Below are 21,029 nucleotides of genomic sequence, written 5' to 3'. Positions count from 1 at the left end.
GTTTTAAGGGTTCTTTATATATTCTGAATACAAGTTCATTGCTTTGAAACATTTTGCTTCCAATCTGTGGCTTACCTTTGTGTTTTCTTAACAACAACTTTTGAGAAGCAAGACTTTTAAATTATACAGCCCATTTTCAATTTTTTTTCATTTATCATTTGCACTTTTGGTATCTTGTTTAAGGAATCTTTGCCTAAATCAATGTCACAAAGATTTTCTTCAGTATTTTCTTCTAGAAGCTTAATGGTTTTATCTCTAACATTTAGGTTTATAAACATTTTTGAGTTATTTCTTATGTATAATGTGAGGTAAAGTTTGAGGTTCATTATTTCCATGTAAAATATGCAGTTGTTTCTTATCTCTATTGGATTATCCTGGTACCTTTGTTGACAATCAATCACTCATATATGTGTGGGTCTATCTCTGGACTCTTTTTTTTTTTTTGAGATGGAGTCTCGCTCTGTCGCCCAGACTGGAGTGCAGTGGCGCAATCTCGGCTCACTGCAAGCTCTGCCTCCCGGGTTCACGCCATTCTCCTGCCTCAGCCTCTCCGAGTAGCTGGGACTACAGGCGCCCGCCACCACGCCCGGCCAATTTTTTGTATTTTTTAGTAGAGACGGGGTTTCACCGTGGTCTTGATCTCCTGACCTCGTGATCCGCCCGCCTTGGCCTCCCAAAGTGCTGGGATTACAAGTGTGAGCCACCGCGCCTGGCCCTATCTCTGGACTCTATTTTGTTTCTTCATCTATTCTTATGTCAGTGGCATATGATCTTTAGTACTATCAGTCTTCCAACTTTGTTCTTATTTTTCAAAATTGTTTCAACTATTTAAAGTCCTTTGCTTTCTATGTAAATTTTAAAATCAACTTGTAATTTGCTTCAAAGGAAGCTTATTTGGATTTTGGTCTATAGATCCATTTGGAGAAGATTACTTTCTTAACAATCCTTGGGATGACACATATCTAAACTTATTTATGTCTTGTTTAATTCTCTTTCGCAATATTTGGTAGTTGTCACATCTTTCGTTAAATTTATTCCTAAGTATTTTTGTGGGTGGATTTGTTTTTCAAGTTTTATTTCCTAATTATTTGCTGTTAGTATAGATAAATACAATAGCTTTGTCGTGTTGGTCTTATATCCTGTACCCCTGCCACACTCATCTATTTGGTGAATAGTTTAAAAAAAGAAAAAAATATATGTATAATTTAAGGTTTTCAGTATGCATTGTTATGCCATTTGTGAATAAAGATAATTTTACCTCTGTCTTTACAATCTGTATGCCTTTTATTTCTTTTTATTGCCTATTGCACTGGCTAGGACCTTCAGAACAATGCTAAATAAAAGTGATGTGAGTGAGTGTTCCTGCCTTGTTCTTGACCTTAGGTGGAAAGCTTTGAGCCTTTCAGAATGTTAGACCAACCTTGCATTCCTTTATTCCTGAATTAAACCTTATTTGGTCATAATGTATTCTTCTAAAAATATTGTTGGATTCAGTTTTCTAATATTTAGGGAGTTTTGTATCTGTGTTTTCATGAGATATACTGGTCTGTAGTTTTGTTTTCTTGTGATATTTTTGTCTGGTTTTGAAATCAGGATAAAATTGGCTTCATAAAATGAGTTGGGAAGTGTTTCCTTTTCTATAACTTCTGAAAGGGTTTGTGTAGAATTGACAACGATTCCTTGATTTTTTGATAAATTCACCATTGAAGCCATCAGAGCCTGGAGGTTCTTTTTTGGGGGGAAGGTTTCAAATTTTAAATTCAGTTTCTTCAATTGATAAAGATTTCACAATTTTTGTTTGCTTTAAATTCTTCTTAAGTCAGTTATGGTTATTTGTGTCTTTTAAGGAATTTGTCCATTTTGTCCATTTGACAAATTTGTCTGGTTGCCATTTACTGGTATAAAGTTATTTGTAATAATCCCTTATAATTCTTTTTACATCTATAGAATTTGTTGCTATGTTCCTCTTTTATTTCTGATATTGGCAATTTATGTCTCTTTTTTCCTGACCTGTCTGGTTAGAGGTTTATACATTTTACTGATGAACCAACTTTTGTTTCAATGATTTTCTCTATTGTTTCTCTGTTTCCTATTTTATTGATTTTTGTACATAAATATTTATACCATTTCCTTCCTTTGGTTTGTTTGAGTTTTAATTAGCTCTTCTTTTTTCTAGCTTCTGAAAGTGAAAACTATATTATTAATTTGAAATCTTTCTTCTTTTCTAATATAGGCACTTGAAAGCTGTGCATTTCTTCATAAGTCCTGCTTTAGGCACATTCTACCAGTTTTGTATTTTCATTATTCAGTTCAAAATGTTCTCTAATTTATCTTGCAATTTTTTTCTTTGACCCAAAATTTCTTTAGACGTGTGTGTGGGTTTTTTTTTTTTTTTTTTGGTGGGGGATGGAGTTTTGCTGTTGCCCAGGCTGGAGTGCAGTAGCATGAACTTAGCTCACTGCAACCTCCACCTCCCAGGTTCAAGTGATTCTCTTGCCTCAGCCTCCCGAATAGCTGGGATTACAGGCACCTGCCACCATGCTTGGCTACTTTGCATTTTTAGTAGAGATAGGGATTCATCACGTTGGCCAGTCTGGTCTCAAACTCCTGACTTCAAATGATCCTCCTGCCTTGGCCTCCCAAAGTTCTGGGATTACAGGTGTGAGCCACTGTGCCCGGCCTAGAAGTGTGTTGTTTAATTTCCAAATATTTGGGATTTTCCTGGTTATCTTGTTTTTGATTTCTAACTTAATTCTATTTTTGTTAGAGAATATATTCTGTATGCTTTCAATCTTTTGACATTAAGACTTGTTTTATGGCCTCAAATGTAGTCTATACTGGTAAACATTCTATGTGCCAATTGAAAACAAAATGTATTTTTAAATTGTTGGGTGATGTGTTGAAATCTTCTACACATTTGCTGATTTTTGTCTAGTTTTTCTAATAGTTGCTGTTAAAGCATATTGTAGTCGTTAGATTATGGAATTCCTTTTCTCTTTAAATCTGTCATTTTTGCTTCATGTGTTTGGAAGCTCTGTTACTGGATTCATATACATTTATGATTATTATGTTTTCCTATTGAATACCCCTTTTATTTTTACGAAGTGTCTTTTTTATCCTTGTTAATATATTTTGCTTTGAAATGTATTTTATCTGATATTAATATTGCTACTCCAGACTACCTTCACATAGTGTTTATCTGGCTTATGTTTCCCATTCATTTCCTTTCACCCTTTAAAGTTTTCCTACTGTCTTTTTAAATATTCTTTTTTGCATTTTTAAACTACTGGTTGACTGAGCAATTATTATGTACTTCCTTAATTTTTCACAGTTAATAATGTACTACCTTATTTAAAATATAGAAATCTTGCAACTTTATAGGTCCATATCCCTCTTTATTTTATACTTATTTTATGTAATACATCTACATATGTTATAAACCCCAGAAGATAATGCTATAACTTTAATTTTAAAATTACATGGTTAATAAATTAACAGGAAAAAGAAAGTATAGTCTTTTGCATTTGCCAAATATTTACCATTTCTGGTGCTTTGTTTTTTTTTTCTGAGGACTCAAGTTTCTATCTGAAATTTATTTCTCTTTAGCCTGAAAAACATTCCTTCGCATATTTTGTAGTGTAGCTCTACTTGTGACCAAATGTTTTAGATTTCTTTCGTCTGAAAAAGTATTTTGCTTTTATTCTTGAACATTTTTGCTGAATACAGGATTTTGCTTTGACAGTTTTTTTTTTCTTCCTTTGAATACTTTAAAAATGTTATTCCCTCTGGCCTTCTTGGTTTCAGAGGTGAATTCAGCCATTACTTGTCATATATCCATAAAATGTATGTAAATTATTATTTTTCTCTTACTGGTTTTAAGATCTGCTCTTCATCTTTGGCTTTCAACAGTCTAAGTGTCACGTGGGCTTCTATTGGCATGGGCCTCCGGATGTTCATTCTGCTTTGTGTTTGTCATTTCATGTCTGAAAATTTCTGCCTGTTACCAAATCTGAGGACTCTTTGGCCATTATTTCTCAAATATTTTCTCAGCCCCATTCTTTTTGTCCTCTCCTTTTGGTATTCCCATCACACATATGTACCTCTTACTGTTTGGTACTACCTAACCCACCTCTGAGGCTCGGTTCTTTTTTTTTAATCGTTTCTCTCCTCTGTTCTTCACCCTGAATACTTTCTATTGGTCTATTTTCAAGTTCACATATTCTTTCCTCTGTCATGACCATTTCTAATGGCTGTAAGCTCATTCAGTTAATTTTTTTTTATTTCTGAAATTTTTTCAGTTCTAGAATTTCCATCTTGTTCTTCTTGTATGATTTTTTTTATTTCTGCTGAGACTTCCCATTTCTATGATGAGAGTTTCATGCACTGAAAACATATTTTGTTTTACTTAATTGAGGATAGTTTTAGCAATTCATTAAAATCCTTGTCTGTTAGTTCCAGCATCTATTTCCTTTCAGGATCAGAATATACTGACTTTTCTTGTGGGAATGTGTTTTATTTTCTTGGTTCTTCTTATGCTGGGTCATTTTGAGTTGTATCCCGGATATAATGAATGTTAAGTTTTGGAGACTTCGGGCTCTACTATTTCCTACCGATGAGGCGTTGTTTCCTTTGTTTTATGGGTAATTTTCCTGGCTGGGATGGAATTGCAAACTCTGTTCTCATGCAGCAGTTCCTTACTTTGTTCAGATCTTTTGTGTTTAGCTGGGCTGAGTTGGGTCTATTTTGCACTTGTGTGGTTCAGGGGTCAGTCAAAGATGTCAGAGTTTGGGGATCCAGAGTTTATGGTTTTTTCCCTTGTGGGATTCCCTCACTTGCTTCAGGAAAGTAGTTTTTGGTTTGTTCGTTTTTAGAATCTGCTCCATCACTTTCAGATCTTATCACTTGAGGAACTCCCTCCTTGCTTTGACTTCTGCTTTCAGACTGGGCCTCACAGTTTCCGGTGAGTACCTGTTGATGACTTGAGAGTTCTGTTCTGTAGACCCAACTGCCTTCCTTTTGTGTCTTCCTGCATGGATGCTGATGCCACACAGCTGTGTGGCTATCAGCAGTCTGTCCCCATCTTTTCATATTTAGTCCACAGTGATACTTTGTCTCCTAATTTTGTTGTAGAGATTGTCAGTGGGTCTTTGGTTTTGTTATCCCCAATGATCTGTCTATTTTTAACAGAGGGCCCTGGGTTGACTCAAAAACTATGCTGTTGCCACTGTCCTCTTTCCATAATCCTCCTCTTTTACCGTATTTAAGCTGATTATTTTTGAGTGCTTAAACTCTAGTCTCTGGTTTTTAGATTCGTTTCTTAAATAAATGGCTGCTGCCTTTAGAACCAGGCTTGTGGCTGTTCATCTACTCTCTGTTTCTGGGTCAAAATGAAGTCACAGCAGCTCTTTATTTTTTAATAAAGAAATGATTATCAAAAGTTGTAAGTACAGGGCACAGGTGTGATGGTGCGTGCCTTTAATCCCAGCTACTTGGGAAGATGAAGCCAGAGGATCCCTTGAGGCCAGGAGTTTGAGGTTGCAGTGACTAGTGACTGCACCATTGCACTCGGGCAACAGAGCAAGACCTTGTCTCTAAAAAAAAAAAAAAAAAAAGGAAAAAAACCAACTTGTAAATATGGGAGCCTTCTCAACAATGACAGTATGCATATTGTGTTTTTCTTATGCCACTGGGTTCATGCTTGCTCTTCAGTTTTTTGAATTAAATAATTTAATGTTTGGGTAATATATCATCAGGGGATGAAACTGAAAAGCAAGGGAATGATAAATGAAAACGTTAGAAAAGGACTTATATCTACGGCGAGTGAGGGGAATGAAATCAGCGGTGGGTACAGATAAGATACAGGAAGTGTTCTATCTTTTAATCTGGTGGTGGGTAAATGGGTGTATGTTATTATTACTTTTGAAAGTGTATACATAATTGTATGCCCTCTTTCATATCATGAAGATGTGCTAAACAGTCTCTGGGACACAATCGAAGTTCAACTTCCTTGAGAGCTCCTCTTCGGGAGGTCACTGAGCAAAGTCAGAAGAGTCCTGGGAAAGAAGGGGTTCATCCCAGTTGAAGCTTTGGCAGTGCTGTTGTGTAGGCCAGGAGTCCTCTGACCAAAAATGTGGTCAGGGAGTGGGTTACTCTATGTTTTCTGCTTAAGCTCAACATGACCTGCCTCTAGCTCTTAGAAGTAGGTCAAAGCAGAAACTTTCTGTGGGGGTAAAACGAGTGTCCTTAGCTGTTTGAAGCCACTGTGGAGGAGAGTAGGAACTTTATTGGCTCAAGAACAAATATCTGGGCTACACTTGCCAAGGCATTCTGCATTGGGTTAAAAGCATGGTCTGGGGTTCTTGGTGATGGCAACTTTCAGGAATTTGTCTCTCGAACCACATTGCTCTGACCTTGACTGATTGCCCTCTATGCCTGATACACAACTGGGTGTTCCTTCTCCCAGGAGAAAGGATGCCTCTATGAATGTCTAAATGCGCCTTTATTTTTTATTTGTAGTTTGTCTGAATGTAGAATTCTACTTTGGGAACATTGTTTTTCAGGGTTTTGAAGGCATTGCTTCATTGTTATCTTGTTTCCAGTGTTGCTTTGGAGAATTTCAAAGCCATTTTGATTCTTGATCTTTCCTAAGTAATAAAAAAAATTTAAAAATCTCTAGAAGTATGTGGAGTCTTTTCTTTGTCCCTAGCTTCTGACATTTCATAACAATGTGCGTTGCTATGTGTCTATTTTTACTCATTGTGGTGGGCTCTTTTAATCCACCATTATCTAAAAAGTTCTTAACTAATTTTGTTAATGGTTTTAACTCTTTTGGTTTTGCTGTTGCCTTTTTCTGAAACTCCTTATATTCTGATCTTGGATATCCTGGATTTGTCATTTCTCTTTTATTTTGTCTTTTGCTGTATTTTGGGGAAATTTTCTCAATTGTATCTTCTAAACCTTCTATTGATTATTCCTGGGATTATGTTTTTGATCTACAAAAACTTTTTTCTTCACTGTATGTTGTTTTCCTAACAGCACAACAGCATTCATTCTTAGGTAAAGTATCTTATCTTTCTGATATTAATAACAGGTTTTTTTTTTTTTTTAAGATAAAGTTTTCCTCTTCCCTACAGACTCTTTCTCTCCAAGTTGATTTTCTCTCCTTCTGGTCTTACAGTTAGAGGCTTTCTTTAGATGGTTGGCCATCCTTCCCTGTCTACTAATAATTAAGGGTTGGAAATAAGAAGCTGACCTGAGCAGCTTAGAGGGCCATTTACTGGGGGCACCCCTGGTGTCACTGTCTTCAGACCTTTCCTCTTTGACTTAGTCAGATTCACAGAAGGAAGGAGAAAAAAAAAAGAGGCTTCCAGTCTCCAGCCTGAAGGGTAAGGGTCTAGCTGCCAGGGGTTGGAGGGCAGGGTTTGGTTCCGCTCTGCATTAGCATTTACACTTCATATAGCCAGCAAATCCCCTTGGTTAGATAGATTATCCTGGCTTTCCATTCTGTTTGGTCTCTGCCATTCCGGAGACCCTCTGATGTGTCTCTCTTCCGGCAATGAACTTCAGATATTCTGAGTTGAGAGGTGCTCTCTCAGGCATGTGAAGTGGGGGAGAAAATTTAGGCTTCTAATTGCTCTTAAACAGTTTTCAGCCAATCCCCCACATTTTTTTTAGCGCCCTCTTCTGCCCCTTACCTCTTGTTCCAAAGCTGTCTGTTGCTGCCATTTCTGTGCCTTTTGAGAAGCCTGAAATGCACACTAGTTGGTTCTTGGCTTTGGAATCAGTTGGTTCTTAGCACTGCTGCTGGCCTGGGATTTGACTTTCTCTGGTGGGCTGAGTCAACTGCTACTTGTCTATTGGCTTTCAAGCTTCCAAAAATGATCTTGCTTTGTGTTTTCTTGCCTTGTCGCCTTTTCTTCTTGTCTTTGAAAAATCCTTTTACTGCAATTTGGTGATGTTTTAGTTGTGTATGATTTAGATGATTGTCTTCACTTTGCAGTCCTGACCCAGAACCTTTCTCTTACTTTTCCATGCCTAGCATTTTCTCATCCTTCATGTCTTACTTAAATATTATCTCTTCTGAAAGGTCTTCCCGGACTATCGTATGTCAAGAAGGCATTGCCCAACTGCTTCTTTAGTCTGTATTTGAGTCTCTTATAATATCTTTATAGACTTTTAAAAAGTATTTACTGTCTTTTCGTTCATTTTTCACACTTCTCATATGCTGCATGACATCAGGGACTGTGGCTGTCTTGTGAACTGTTACATCCCCAGCAACTGGCACATAGTTAACTACAATGAACATTTACTGAAGCGTGAAAGAACAGATTACACCTGGACTGCATGTTTTTTTTTTTTTTTTTTTTTGAGACGGAGTTTCGCTCTTGTCACCCAGGCTGGAGGGCTGGAGTGCAATGGTGCGATCTTGGCTCACAGCAACCTCTGCCTCCCAGGTTCAAGCGATTCTCCTTCCTCAACCTCCAGAGTAACTGGGATTACAGGTGCTCACCACCATGCCCAACTGGTTTTTGTATTTTTAGTAGAGATGGGGTTTTGCCATGTTGGACAGACTGGTCTCGACCCCTGACCTCAGATGACCCACCTGCCTCGGCCTCCTAGAGTGCTGGGATTGCAGGAATGAGCCACCGCACCTGGCCGAATTTTTTAAATTGGTAACAATTTTCTCAGTTTTCTCATCTGTAAAAAAATAAGAGCAGGGAAATAAAATAGCACCTACCTCATAGAATTATTGTGAGGCTTAGAGAGTTGAAAGGATAAAGTGCTTAGAACAGTGCCTGGCACATGGGACTATAACAATGCTATTATAGTTATAGTTTTAAGAGTCTTAAAAACAGTCTTTAGAGAGTTGTGATTTTATATTTAATTGTTGTTCAATTTTGTTCAAGTTAAAGAAAATTTTGCTGTGTGATGGACTGAATTATTATTCTGAATTGTGTAGTATGTTCTGAATCAAAGTACATCTGAATTTTGACTCCAGGTTGATCATGAATGGCAACTTGAATTTTAGCACTGTCATGGGAGAGAATTGTGCTTCCACAGGAAAGTGGATCCCAAATAATTCCCAGAGGTTTTCCACATAGCCAGACATTTAAGGATGGTGCTGGCTATTATACATCTTCTTGTTTAGGCAATTCTGGGCTATCTGTGTCTTCTTAGGGAGTAGAATTTATTTTCAGTGCAATCATTTTGTTTTGAAATTGAGCCACATTGACTGGATAGGTGGTTGATAATTCAGATATGTCTTGAGTATTGCACTTAGCTGTAGAAACTTAAAGAATGATTCATAGTTATCAGCCTTCGTATATCCCTGAAATTAATTGATTTTCACCAAATAATTCCTCAGTTCTTCAAAAACCTATGATTTTTTAAATAGAGAGCTCAGTGAAATTTAGTAATGAGAGATTAAATAATTTTCTAGTTTTCATTTGCTAAATACATACATCTGAATTTATACTTTCTTGAAAAGATCACTAATGCTCTTGTTTCTCTCCCCTCCTTGCAGTTTCAAGTACAATAAGCAGCGTATTCAGATGTCTTATCTCATCAATTAGAAAGTGCAAGCTCATAAGTCACTCTTTCAGTGGGATAGGAAGTACTTAAAATTTGGCCTCAGATTCTCTGATTTCAAAATCTTGATCTGAGGAAGCTGCTTAGTAAACTTTGAAAAACAAGTCTTTATAACCTAACCCAGTCGCATCAAAATAGAATAGATTTTCATATTCTGTTTCAAATTATGACATATCCAACATTCAACTTGAAGAAAATTCACTGCCTGTATTTATTTCTTCATCACATCATGAAATCAATCTGACTTTCAAAGTTTCTAGTACAAGCTCTCTTGACCAATAGTGCAATAGAAACTGTAACAGAAACCTCATTTTTTGAGGAGGAATAGATTGTTTGAGGGGAATAAATTGTTTTTTCCCTTTTCTTTATTGCAAGTGTCCCATCTCTGGGACACGTGAAGCATTTCCATGTTTAGACTTTTTAAATCTTTTTTTTTTTTTTTTTTTTGGAGTCAGAGTCTCGCTCTGTCACCCAAGCTGGAGTGCAGTGGTGCCATCATGGCTCGCAGCATCAATCTTCTGGGCTCAAGCCACCCTCCCACCTCAGTCTCCCAAGTAGCTGGGGCTACAGGTAGCACCATGATACTTGGTTATTAAAAAAAATTTATTTTGTTGAAATGGGGTCTCACTATGTTGCCCAGGCTGGTCTTGAACTCCTGAGCTCAAGCAATCCACTTGCCTCAGCCTCTCAAACTGCTGGGATTACAGGCATGAGCCATCACATCTGGCGTAGACTTTTTTCCATTGACAGGTGTTAGGTCTTACTAATTCATGTATGAAAGCTAACTAGATGATTTTATGTATGTATGTATAGATGTGTGTGTGTGTGTATACATAATTAGTGTGCTGAAATGTGCAGTGGGGGTCACAGCTAGTTCAGGTGTTTCTCTTTATAGGTGACATATCAGAAAATGGCTCTATCATTTACCTCCTATGTGATCTTGGGCAAATTACTTAACGTCTCTCAGCCTCAGTTTTTTCATTGGTAATGTGGAAATAATAGCAATACAACTATTATTTTTCTGTTTACCAGCATGTAGTAAACACTCAGAATTTAGAATTATTATTGTGATTATTGTGACCTTCTAGAGGTGAGGATTTTTTCTTATTTATGTTGATATATCAAAGTGCCTCATTAATCAATATCTGATGAATGAATAAGAACACTGATATCTTTCCTTTCACTTTTGCTGCTTAACTTGTTGCTAATGTCTAAAATTCCCTAGACTGGACATTTTGCTTTTCACATGTTAAATGCTAAAAAATTTAATTGAATAATGTATGTGGAGTACTTTGAAAAATGTAAATGGCCATACAAATGTAATGGATGATGATGATGATGATGTTGATGATGCTAATGATGATGATAGTGTTGGAGTCACTTGCCAAAGAACAGGAATGTTCTTTGCTGACTTCCCCTGTCTGCTGAAAGTGCCAGGTAAAATTTGCTACCTGGAGCCAAAACTGGCTGAAGACTATGTATGTAAGTATGCAAATATTTGGAAGAGCTTAACAATGCCGTTTGTGAATTTGACACCCTTTGGACTGTTCAGCCTCTCTACCTGTGTATCCTCTTCCACAGCCCTTCATTTGTATTTTTTATGAGGTTTTGCTTTCAGTTAAAGAAGATGACCTTCCTCAAAAGAGAAGATCGTTCTTTGATTAAGGATTTGCAAAGAACTCTGCTTGTCTGCTACAGTTGTCAAACAGTGCATTGTTGCCTTGTTCTCCCCACATCTCCATTTCTGAATATGTCTTTTTTATTAGCGCATTTGTCTTTTATTCTTTACAAGATAAGTCTCTGAATATAGAACTAAATTTTAGTACCATATGCAGCAGTATAGCGTGTGTGTGCATGCATCTGCATGCGCACGTGTGTCTCTGTGTGTGTGTAGGGGGCTATTCTTGATGTTATTGATGACACAAGATTACTAGTATGTCTTACGTCTTCTTTACTCCACAGGTTATGCTATTTTAAGGGACATAGTTTTGAACTGGGAAAGGGGAAGAAGAGAAACTCACCTGTAATAGCTAATTATAGTAGTAATTTATTATCTACTATGTGCTAGTCATTGTGCTAGGTAGTTTATATATGCAATATTTTAAAGTACTTATAGCAACTCTGTGAGATAGATATGATTACCCCCACTTTATAAATTAGGAAATTGAGACTCAGAGAAGTTCATGACTTTATCCACATTCTCATAGTAAATAGAAGAGCCAGAATTCAAATAAACCCTGGACTTGGACTCCTGGTGCCTCTGTTTTGTTTTGTTTTTCCCATCAGTAAAATGGATTGTGTGTGTGTGTGTGTGTGTGTGTGTGTGTGTGTGTGTGTGTGTGAAAAGCTCTCATTGTTGAGATGAGGCAAGGAGGAGGGTTCAGGTGACTCTCACAGGAGCTGCAGAGAATTACAGATGTATGATGAGGTGAATGATGAAATACTTGGAAAAGCTGGAACATGTGGCTAGAAATGGAAACTAAGAAACCCCAAGGCCCATATTCTCAGTGTTTGTGTGGTTTTCCCTAGGAGCCTGGTGAGTGCAGGTGATAGTTGCTAATCTGGGAATGAGGGAAGGGAGCATATGGAATTTGGAAAATACCCCTCAAATCTTGTTTGGCCTCTGATATTAAAGGACTTATTTGTTAATGTTGTTGAGTATGATAATAGTATGTGATTATATTCTCACTGTCTTTATTAGTGAGAAATTATATGAAAATATTGATAAGTAAAATAATGTGATGAATAGGATATGCTTTAAATACTTAAGCAAGAAAAAAAAGAGAAAGAGTGGAAGGGGACAGGTGGTGACTATTGAAGGTAGATCATGAGTGTCTGCCAGTGGGGTAGCCTGCACACCTTCTACCCTCAGGGCCTCTTCTCTGTGGCTCTAATCCAACAGAGGAAGGGAATCTGACTCATTCTGAATAGAATAGGGCCAATGTTAGCTGTGCTAATAAGCTCTGTATTTTTTCTACTGCTCCTCCTAAGATTATTTTTCCCAAAAGGTCCTTCTTAGGGATGTTCCTCTATGAAGGGTGTTTCACTTTCCTGCACCTAGAGGTACATGGCTCTAATCTCAGTCAAGACTGACTCAGAGAATGAAAAATATTTATATGCCTCTGCTCTGAGTGTTCTCTGAGCTGGTCAGGGTGAGAGTGGGGTACATATCATCCTATAACCATGAGGCCATGCCTGGCTTCTCACACAGTTAGTTCCTTAGAGTGGGGCTCTCTGTTTGGCCTTCTGACTCTGGAATGCGTATTCTTTGATCTCACTCCATCCTTGAAGATACAATCCCATCCTTATTCCATTCTTAAGCTTTCAGGCAGACCAGCTCCATACCCCAAAATGGATGGTGGTGGAATTGGGGGATTCTGGAGGAAAGTGATACAAGTAGTTCTTGTGATACAAATTGTTCTTCCTATGAGTAGTAGGAAGAGGAGGTAGTGGAAACTTTAGTGTTATAGCCAAGATTCAAAACTAGCCCATGAAAGGAAAATAAATTCTAAACTGCTCCATTGTACCAAGAGTCATGTGGCAATTCATTCATTCATTTCTTCATTTCTTCATTCAGTCATTCAACAAGCATTTAGGACCAGACCCTTATTAAATGCTGGATGTACTAAAATTAAAGAGACCATTTCTGATCTGAAGGTTCTGGTAGCCTAGTGGAGGAGACAGCCATTGAGTTAATAATTGTAGCATGTGTTGATAAATGCCATCCATGATAGAAGGAAGTCCCATGTGCTGTGAAAGTGCTGAGGAGATGCATGTAATGCAGTTTGTGGGAAGGTTAGTTATCTACTGGGGAAATGGGTACAGCTAAGCTTTAAAGAATTCTTAGGAGTTAGCCAGGCAAAGAAGTGTGGATTGCATTCCTGTAGTAGAGAATGTGTCTAGAAACATGGAGGAATAACAGCATCATGAGTTAGAGTTTTTGCAAGTCAATATGACTGAAGTGTGGAACACAAGGAAAAGAGGCAGAAGGTGAAACCCGACAGGTGAGCAGGGAGCTCTTCATGCTGGGCTTGATATGCTAAGTTAATTGTTTGGATTTCAACCATCAGAAAATGAGGAAGATTTGAATTTGAGAAATCACACTGGGTGTCATGTGGAAAAAGGATCGAAAGGGAATCAGTCTGGACATCACAGCAATCAATCTAGGGAAAAGATTACACAAGCTTGAATTAAGGTGATGTCAATGTGGATGGAGAAGAGGGTAGACCCTGGAGTTGATTTCTAGACAGAACCAATAGGGCCAATAAGTAGATCACTAGTCTACACGAAGGACACAAAAATAGTGAGTAAAGACAGATATGCAGTGGCAGGTAATTGAGGAGGATGTCTGATTCCTTATTGATCCACCAATCAAGAGAAAAAAATAAACAGGTTTCAGGCATAATTTTTACTTAAACCATGTGGTGAATGTAACAATGCACATTTGTGAAATATGTCCAAATCCTCTTTATGTATGTCTAACATTTCTTAATGACAGCTTAGAATGAAAAGAAGATGAATGGCTTAAAAGGGGGCAATGACAGAAAATCATCTATAAAATCTTAGGCTTTATGTCGTGCAAGAAGAAACCAATAAAAAATTAAGATGGAATTCGGACATATACTATCAAATCTACAATGTTAATAACTAGCACTGGCAAAGAATGGGGAAAATATTACTTTAATTTCTCATTTAGCAAAAACAGAACAGAACAAACAAATAACTCCCGAGGCTTACACATATTAAATGATTTGCTTGAAGTCACACATAGCTGTAGGTGGGAACTCACATTCCCTCCTAGGGATCTCTGCAGGGCGTTGTGATAACACCGTGACTCAACATGTTTGGGGTCTAAGTAATTAAAACTAAAGTTGGAGTAGCCAATTTGCAGGAAAAAAAAATGAGTACTGCAAATGATAATGAAGAACCTATATAATTTTGGGGGGTTCCATTGGAATGAGAGATGGAAGGAAATAAAAAAAAGAGTACTGCATTATTTGCATGTTATACAAGCAAATTTCATCTTGAAATTACTTATTAGTGTAAATGATATTAGAATTTTAAAGCAGTTATGTAGGGAATATTAATAGGACTAAAGATAATTGACATTTAAACTTTCAGTTCATTTCAACCACTGTGCTACTGTTGACCATCTGCTATGTACCTAGCATTGTGACAAGTCCCAAGGGAGTACAAATGTAATATAAGATGGTTTTGTCTCCAAGGATCTTAAAGTGTTGTTAGGGAAACTAGATTTGCAAACATGAAACTAATTTAGAACCATCTAGAACAGTTTATAATCAGTGAAATATTTATATAATGAAGTACAAAAATTTTGGAAGCAGATAATACATGCTCTGGGTAGTCAGAAAAGGGAGCTATTGATAATGTCCAGAGTCAATTAGAAGGCTTCACTCAAGGCTGCAGTGCCGTGGTGTGATCTCAGCTCACTGCAACCTCTGCCTCCTGGGTTCAAGCAATTCTCCTGCCTCAGCTTCCGGAGGAGCTGGGATTACAGGTGGGTGCCACCACACCTGGCTAATTTTTGTATTTTTAGTAGAGACGGGGTTTCACCATGTTGGCCAGGCTGGTCTCAAACTCCTGACCTTGGCCTCCCAAAGTGCTGGAATTACAGGCATGAGCCACTGCATCCGGCCAATGTAACTCTTAAGATGAGCCTTGAAGGGTGAAAGGGATCTGATTTTTCAAGAAAGTAAAGGGCAAGGCTAGTGAAGTAAATGTTTTGTTTTGTGTTTTCTAAGAAATAAATAACTAGTCTAATATTCTAAATAGTCTAATATTTTGTCTGCTCACTGCAGTTTTACTTAATGAAATATTGGAAACAACCTAAATGCCAAACAATAGAATAGGGGAAGTGTCCATATTTCATGCTAAATCTGTATCACTGAATATTATTAAACCAGTAAAAATAATTAAAGAACAATGTAGTCTGGCGGAAAAGCATGGCTTGCAGCCTGTTAAACTATCAGTTTTATACTTATTAGCTTTGTGCCTTTGGGCAAGTCACTTACTGTTTTTGAACTTTGGTTTATTCAACTTTTAATGGTAGTGATAGTGACCACCTTGCAAAATTATTGTGAGGGTTAAAAATAAATATATAGGGCTGGGCGTGGTGGCTCATGCCTGTAATCCCAGCACTTTGGGAGGCCAAGGTGGGTGGATCACAAGGTTAGGAGATCGAGACCATTCTGGCTAACACGGTGAAACCCCGTCTCGCCACTGTCCTCCAGCCTGGGAGGCAGACCAAGACTCCGTCTCAAAAAAAAAAAAAGTATATAGAGAACCTGGTGCATAGTGGATGCTCAAGAGATGTTATTCACACTTAATGATGTATATACTCTGCTGGTATGTAAACAGGTACTGTCTTTCTGAAGGACGATTTCTTAATTCTTAGCAAGAGCTTTAAAAATGAGTGTTTTCTGTATGACTCAGCAATCCCATAACTAAAAATTTATTCTAAGGAAATAAAGATGTGTGCACATCTGGTCACACGTGGCACCTCACTCCTGTAATCTTAGCACTTGGGAGGCTGAGGCAGGAGGATCCCTTCAGCCCAGGTGTTCGAGACCAGCCTGAGCAGTATAGTGAGACTCTGTCTCTACAAAAAATAAAATTAGTAAAAGAAAAGAAAAGAATATTCTTTGCAGCATTGAATAGAATACTGGAAAACACCCCAAAATTTCACAAATAGATGATTGGTAAATTTTGATTCTCTTACATAAAGGAGATTATAAAACCATTAAAATGATGATATAGAAGTGCATAGAAAGAAACAGATTATAAAACTATACACAGTTTAATCCTATTCTGGTAAATGTATATTTATGCAGAGAAAATTTTCTAGAAGGATAACATGCCAAAATGTTAACTACAGTTGTTTCTGAGTAGTGGGCCCTTTAGGTGATTTTTATCTTCTTCATGTTGCTTACCTGAATTTTTTCCTTTTATGATAATGAGGATTGCTAATTAAATTTTTCAAAAATAGGGATGGATCTCTGTTAAAAATTTTTAGTGACATAGGAAAATGCTTAAGACTTAAAGAAGAAAGATTTAAAACTTATGTTTTATACAATCCCAGTTTTGTTAAGTACTTTTTAGTCTATGACTGAATTTTGCTTTTACGGCTTTTGCTCTCAAAAAGTAGCAAAGCTCCCAAGAAACAATGAGGATAGAAGGGGCCGTAAAATATCGAACAGAGATTAAATTTGTGTATGCACAGACCTCTTTTGTTTTTTTTCTTCATTTTCATCACAGTTTTAACAGTTGGCCTTCTGGGATATTTTTATAGACAAAGTTGAACTACTGTAAAAGGCCATTCTTTCCCTTCCTGCCTTGTCTACTTTCATCCTTACTAGGAACTCAGCAAATTCAGTACTTAATAGGCACCGAGGGTATACAATGGTGAACAAAAAGCTCACTGTTCACTTAGAAAAGACAGTCAACAGTCACCTAAATAAATACATCATTACAAATTGTGCTTACTACTCTGGACAAAACTGCAGAGTGTTACACAGAAAGAAATGAAGGTGGAGATCAGGGAATCATTTCAGACAAGGAAGTTTGCAAAGACCTCCATGATGAGGAAGGGACACTTAAAGTCAGTTTTGAAGTATGAGTAGGAGTTAGTCCCACAAAATGTGGAGGGAAAGCACTCTATGAAGAGGGACAAGGACGTAGAAAGGTTTTCAAGCCAAAAAAAAAAAAAAAAAAAAAAAAAAAGAAAAGAAAAGAAACACAAAAAAACAAAAAACAGTGTTAAGGAAAAAACGGGCCAGGTGTGGTGGCTCATGCCTGTAATCCCAGCACTTTGGGAGGCCGAGGTGGTCGGATCACTTGAGGCCAGGAGTTCGAGAACAGCCTGGCCAACATGGTGAAACCCCGGCTCTACTAAAAATACAAAATTAGCCAGATGTGGTGACCAGCACCTGTAATCCCAGCTACTGGCAGGGCTGAGGCAGGAGAATCACGTGAGCCTGGGAGGTGGAGGTTGCAGTGAGCGGAGATCAGGCCACTGCACCCCAGGCTGGGCGACAGAGCAAGACTCTGTCTCAAAAAAAAAAAAAACAAAACACACACACAACAGTGTCTGGCTCTTGTGTCACGACGTTAGCTTGGAAGATAGGCAGGGACTTTGACCACACTAAGGAGGATTTGGGATTTTGTCCTGAAGACAGTGAGCAGCCCCTGATCAGGGACTTTGAGCAGTGGTTACTATTTATGACTATATGAAGCAGTTTATAATTTAAAAAGATCTGTTTGGCTGCTCTGAGGAGAAAGAGTGGAGAGAGGCAAGAAGAAATCTGAAAAATGAGTTAGGAGGCTGTTAGACTTGATCAGGAGATGCTGCTGCTGAGTAATGACAGTGATGATAAAGAATAGAAGACAGTTGAGAGATGTATTTGATAGGATTTAGTGATAAGACTTAGTGATTAATAGGACTTAGTAATGGATTGGATTAGAGGAGTGAGGCATGGCGGGGAATAGGGGCTGTCAAGGATGAGCTTTAGAATGCTTTGCTTGAGTGACTTGGTGGATTACACAGATGGTGGAGTGGGTTTCTTTCTTGGGGGAAGGGAGACCTAAGAGTCAATGTCGGACATGTTTTCTTTGAGATATTTATAAGATTCCCAAGTGGAGAAATTGAATCGATGAGGCCTGTTATTCACAAGAGCTACCCACCTGGGATGGAGACAGACCTTTCAGAGCAGTTGGCCCCTGGACGGTCCTGACAGTCCTGTGGATGGATGGGATTGCCTATGGGGAGAATATCGAGAGAGAGGAACAGAGAATCTAGGACTGAGCCCTGATGAATTCCAACACTTAGATATCAACTAATAGGGGGAAGTGGCAAAGCACTTGAAGAAGGATACATTCCAGGGGAGGAAGATCAGGGGAATGTGGGGTCTGGGACGCCAAGGGGAGAGAGTTTCAAGAAGGAGGGAGGGAGGGATTGACTGTACAGAATGCTCTGAAAAGCCTAGGAAAATGGTGATTGGAAAGTGCCCGATGGATTGGCAATCTGGAGGCTCTAGATGATTGTAGGAAATGGATTCAGTGCAGTGGTGGATGTGGGAGCCAAACTGGAGTGAGTGGAAGGAGGAATAGGAAGTAACAGAGAGAGGAGAACGTGTGCACGACTCTTCATCATCTTGGCTCTGAAGGCAGAGGACCGTCGCTGGAAGGGAATGGAAAGGCAGGAGAGAGGTTTTGTTCTTTCCCTTCAACAAGGGAGATTCTACAGTTTGTTTGAATCCTGGTAGGAATGATTTAGCAAGGGAGGAGAGATTAATTCCATAGGAGACACACTGATGGATGGAGAGCCCCAGTGAGTGCTGGGATTGGTGTTTGACAGGACAAGGAAAGGAGCTGCTAGTAGGTTTTTGACATCTGCTATTTAATATATGTGGAGTGTATACCAGGCACTGTGCAAAGTATCCACTCACACCATAATCACAATAGCACAATAATCACAGTAGCCCTATGAAGTTGATATAATTATCCCCATTTTACAGTTGAGGAAATTGGGCTTAAGTGGAGATAGATCCAAGGTCTTAAGTCAGAACTGTTTGATTTCAGAGTTCATACTCTTAACTCTTACTAATAAGATTTCCTCAGGCCCAGACGCGGTGGCTCACGCTTGTAATCCCAGCACTTTGGGAGGCAGAGGCGGGTGGATCACGAGGTCAGGAGATCGAGACCATCCTGGCTAACACGGTGAAACCCCATCTCTACTAAAATTACAAAAAATTAGCCGGGCGTGGTGGCGGGCACCTGTAGCCCCAGCTACTCGGGAGGCTGAGGTAGGAGAATGGCGTGAACCCAGGAGGCGGAGCTTGCAGTGAGCCGAGATCGCGCCACTGCACTCCAGCCTGGGCGACAGAGCGAGACTCTGTCTCAAAACAAAACAAAACAAAAAAAGATTTCCTCTATGATGGTGTATTAGTTTGCTCCAGCTGCCATAAAAGTACCACAGACTGGGTGGCCAAAACAACAGAAATGTATTTTCTCACAGTTCTGGAGGCTTGAAGTCTGAGATTGAGGTGTTGGCAGATTTGATTTCTCCTGAGGCCTCTCCTTGAGTTGCAGATGGCTGCCTTCTCTCTCTGTCCTCACGCGGCCTTTCCTCTGTGTTCTCACATTTCTGGTATCTCTTATGTGTCCTAATCTCGTCTTAAAAGGACAGCAGTCAAATTGGATTAGGGTCCACCACCGAAACGGCCTCATTTTAACTTAATCACCCTTTTAAAGGCCTTATCTCTGGGTACAGTCACATTTTGAGGTTAAGGTTTCAACATATGAATTCTAAGCACCACAAAATTCAGTCAATAACAGATGGCTTTTTAAAGTATAAGGAAAGGGGTGGCCCCGGGGGGAGTTTTGAAGACAGTATAACTATAATTGAAGAGTGTAGAAGAAGGAGCTTACTAGAGAAATGTAGCCTTAGGGTCAGTTGAGGTTGAAGATCATTCATTTATATCTATCGGGCCCAATTATTCAAGCCTCCGCAGCAGCAGTCAGGTGTATGTGTGGAGTAAAGAGGAACCCTGCTTTGATGAGGCTGCTGGATGCTCACATGGGCTTATTAACCAGCCAAATGACCACCTCTCGTGCACAAAATTGAACTGTAAATGAGTTTTATTCACATCCTTGGCACAAGTACAAATTACTATTTGTCATGGACCTTTTTGGCTGCTCTCAAGTTGTTGAAAACGTGGATGTTAAATCCATGACTGCTAAGATTTTGTTGCATTCACCAATGCACAAATTGCCTTGAACATTTTTTTCAGTCTGTTCTAAAAATGGTCTTTCATGATTACTCACCACTCTCTTCCTCTTTCTCTATCCCACTTTCTTTCTTCCTTTTTTTTCCATCTTCACTTATCAACAATTTATTGAGTACCTACTAGGTGTCTGGCACTAAGGATGAAGAGTCCACAGTCTATCGTATGTCTATATGCAGGTATATATGTGTATAGTGTATATATATATGCATATATGTATACTCTCTATATATCCTAAAGACCTGAGTGATAAGTGCTGTTACTAAAGTATTAATTCATTTGTTCATTTAATCCTATGAATATATTGAGTCCCTACTAAGTGCCAGACAGTGTGTTAGGCTTGGGATAGAGCCATGAGTAACGTATAGTTTCTGCCCTTAAGAAATTTACAAGCTGGTTTAGAAAAATAAACAGGTAAGTACACAGAGACAATGCAATATGACTTTTGTAACATTAAAAGATCTCAAAGAAAAAAATGACTCTTGTCTCTGCTTTGCTGTGCATATTTGGGTACGTGTGGAAAGGAGCTATTGCTGCATTTTAATGAAAAGAGCTATAAAAAGAACATCCTTTCATTTCATAAACATTTTTGAATGCTTGTAATCATTGTGTAGTGATGGTTTTATAGCTCTTGAATTA

General features: G+C 38.4%; 1 protein-coding gene across 4 annotated transcripts in view; it reads left to right on the top strand.

The window, feature by feature from the left end:
- The window catches only part of UNC79 (unc-79 homolog, NALCN channel complex subunit), a 278,472-nt gene that overhangs the window by 13,647 nt on the left and 243,796 nt on the right, over positions 1–21,029 (top strand). The gene's annotated exons all lie outside the window — the stretch shown is intronic.

The sequence above is a fragment of the Nomascus leucogenys genome, chromosome 22a (genome assembly GCF_006542625.1).
Source record: "Nomascus leucogenys isolate Asia chromosome 22a, Asia_NLE_v1, whole genome shotgun sequence".
In the NCBI taxonomy this organism is placed as follows: domain Eukaryota; kingdom Metazoa; phylum Chordata; class Mammalia; order Primates; family Hylobatidae; genus Nomascus; species Nomascus leucogenys.
The sequence above is the reverse complement of the archived record's forward strand: the minus strand, read 5'-3'. Positions and strand labels throughout refer to the sequence as shown.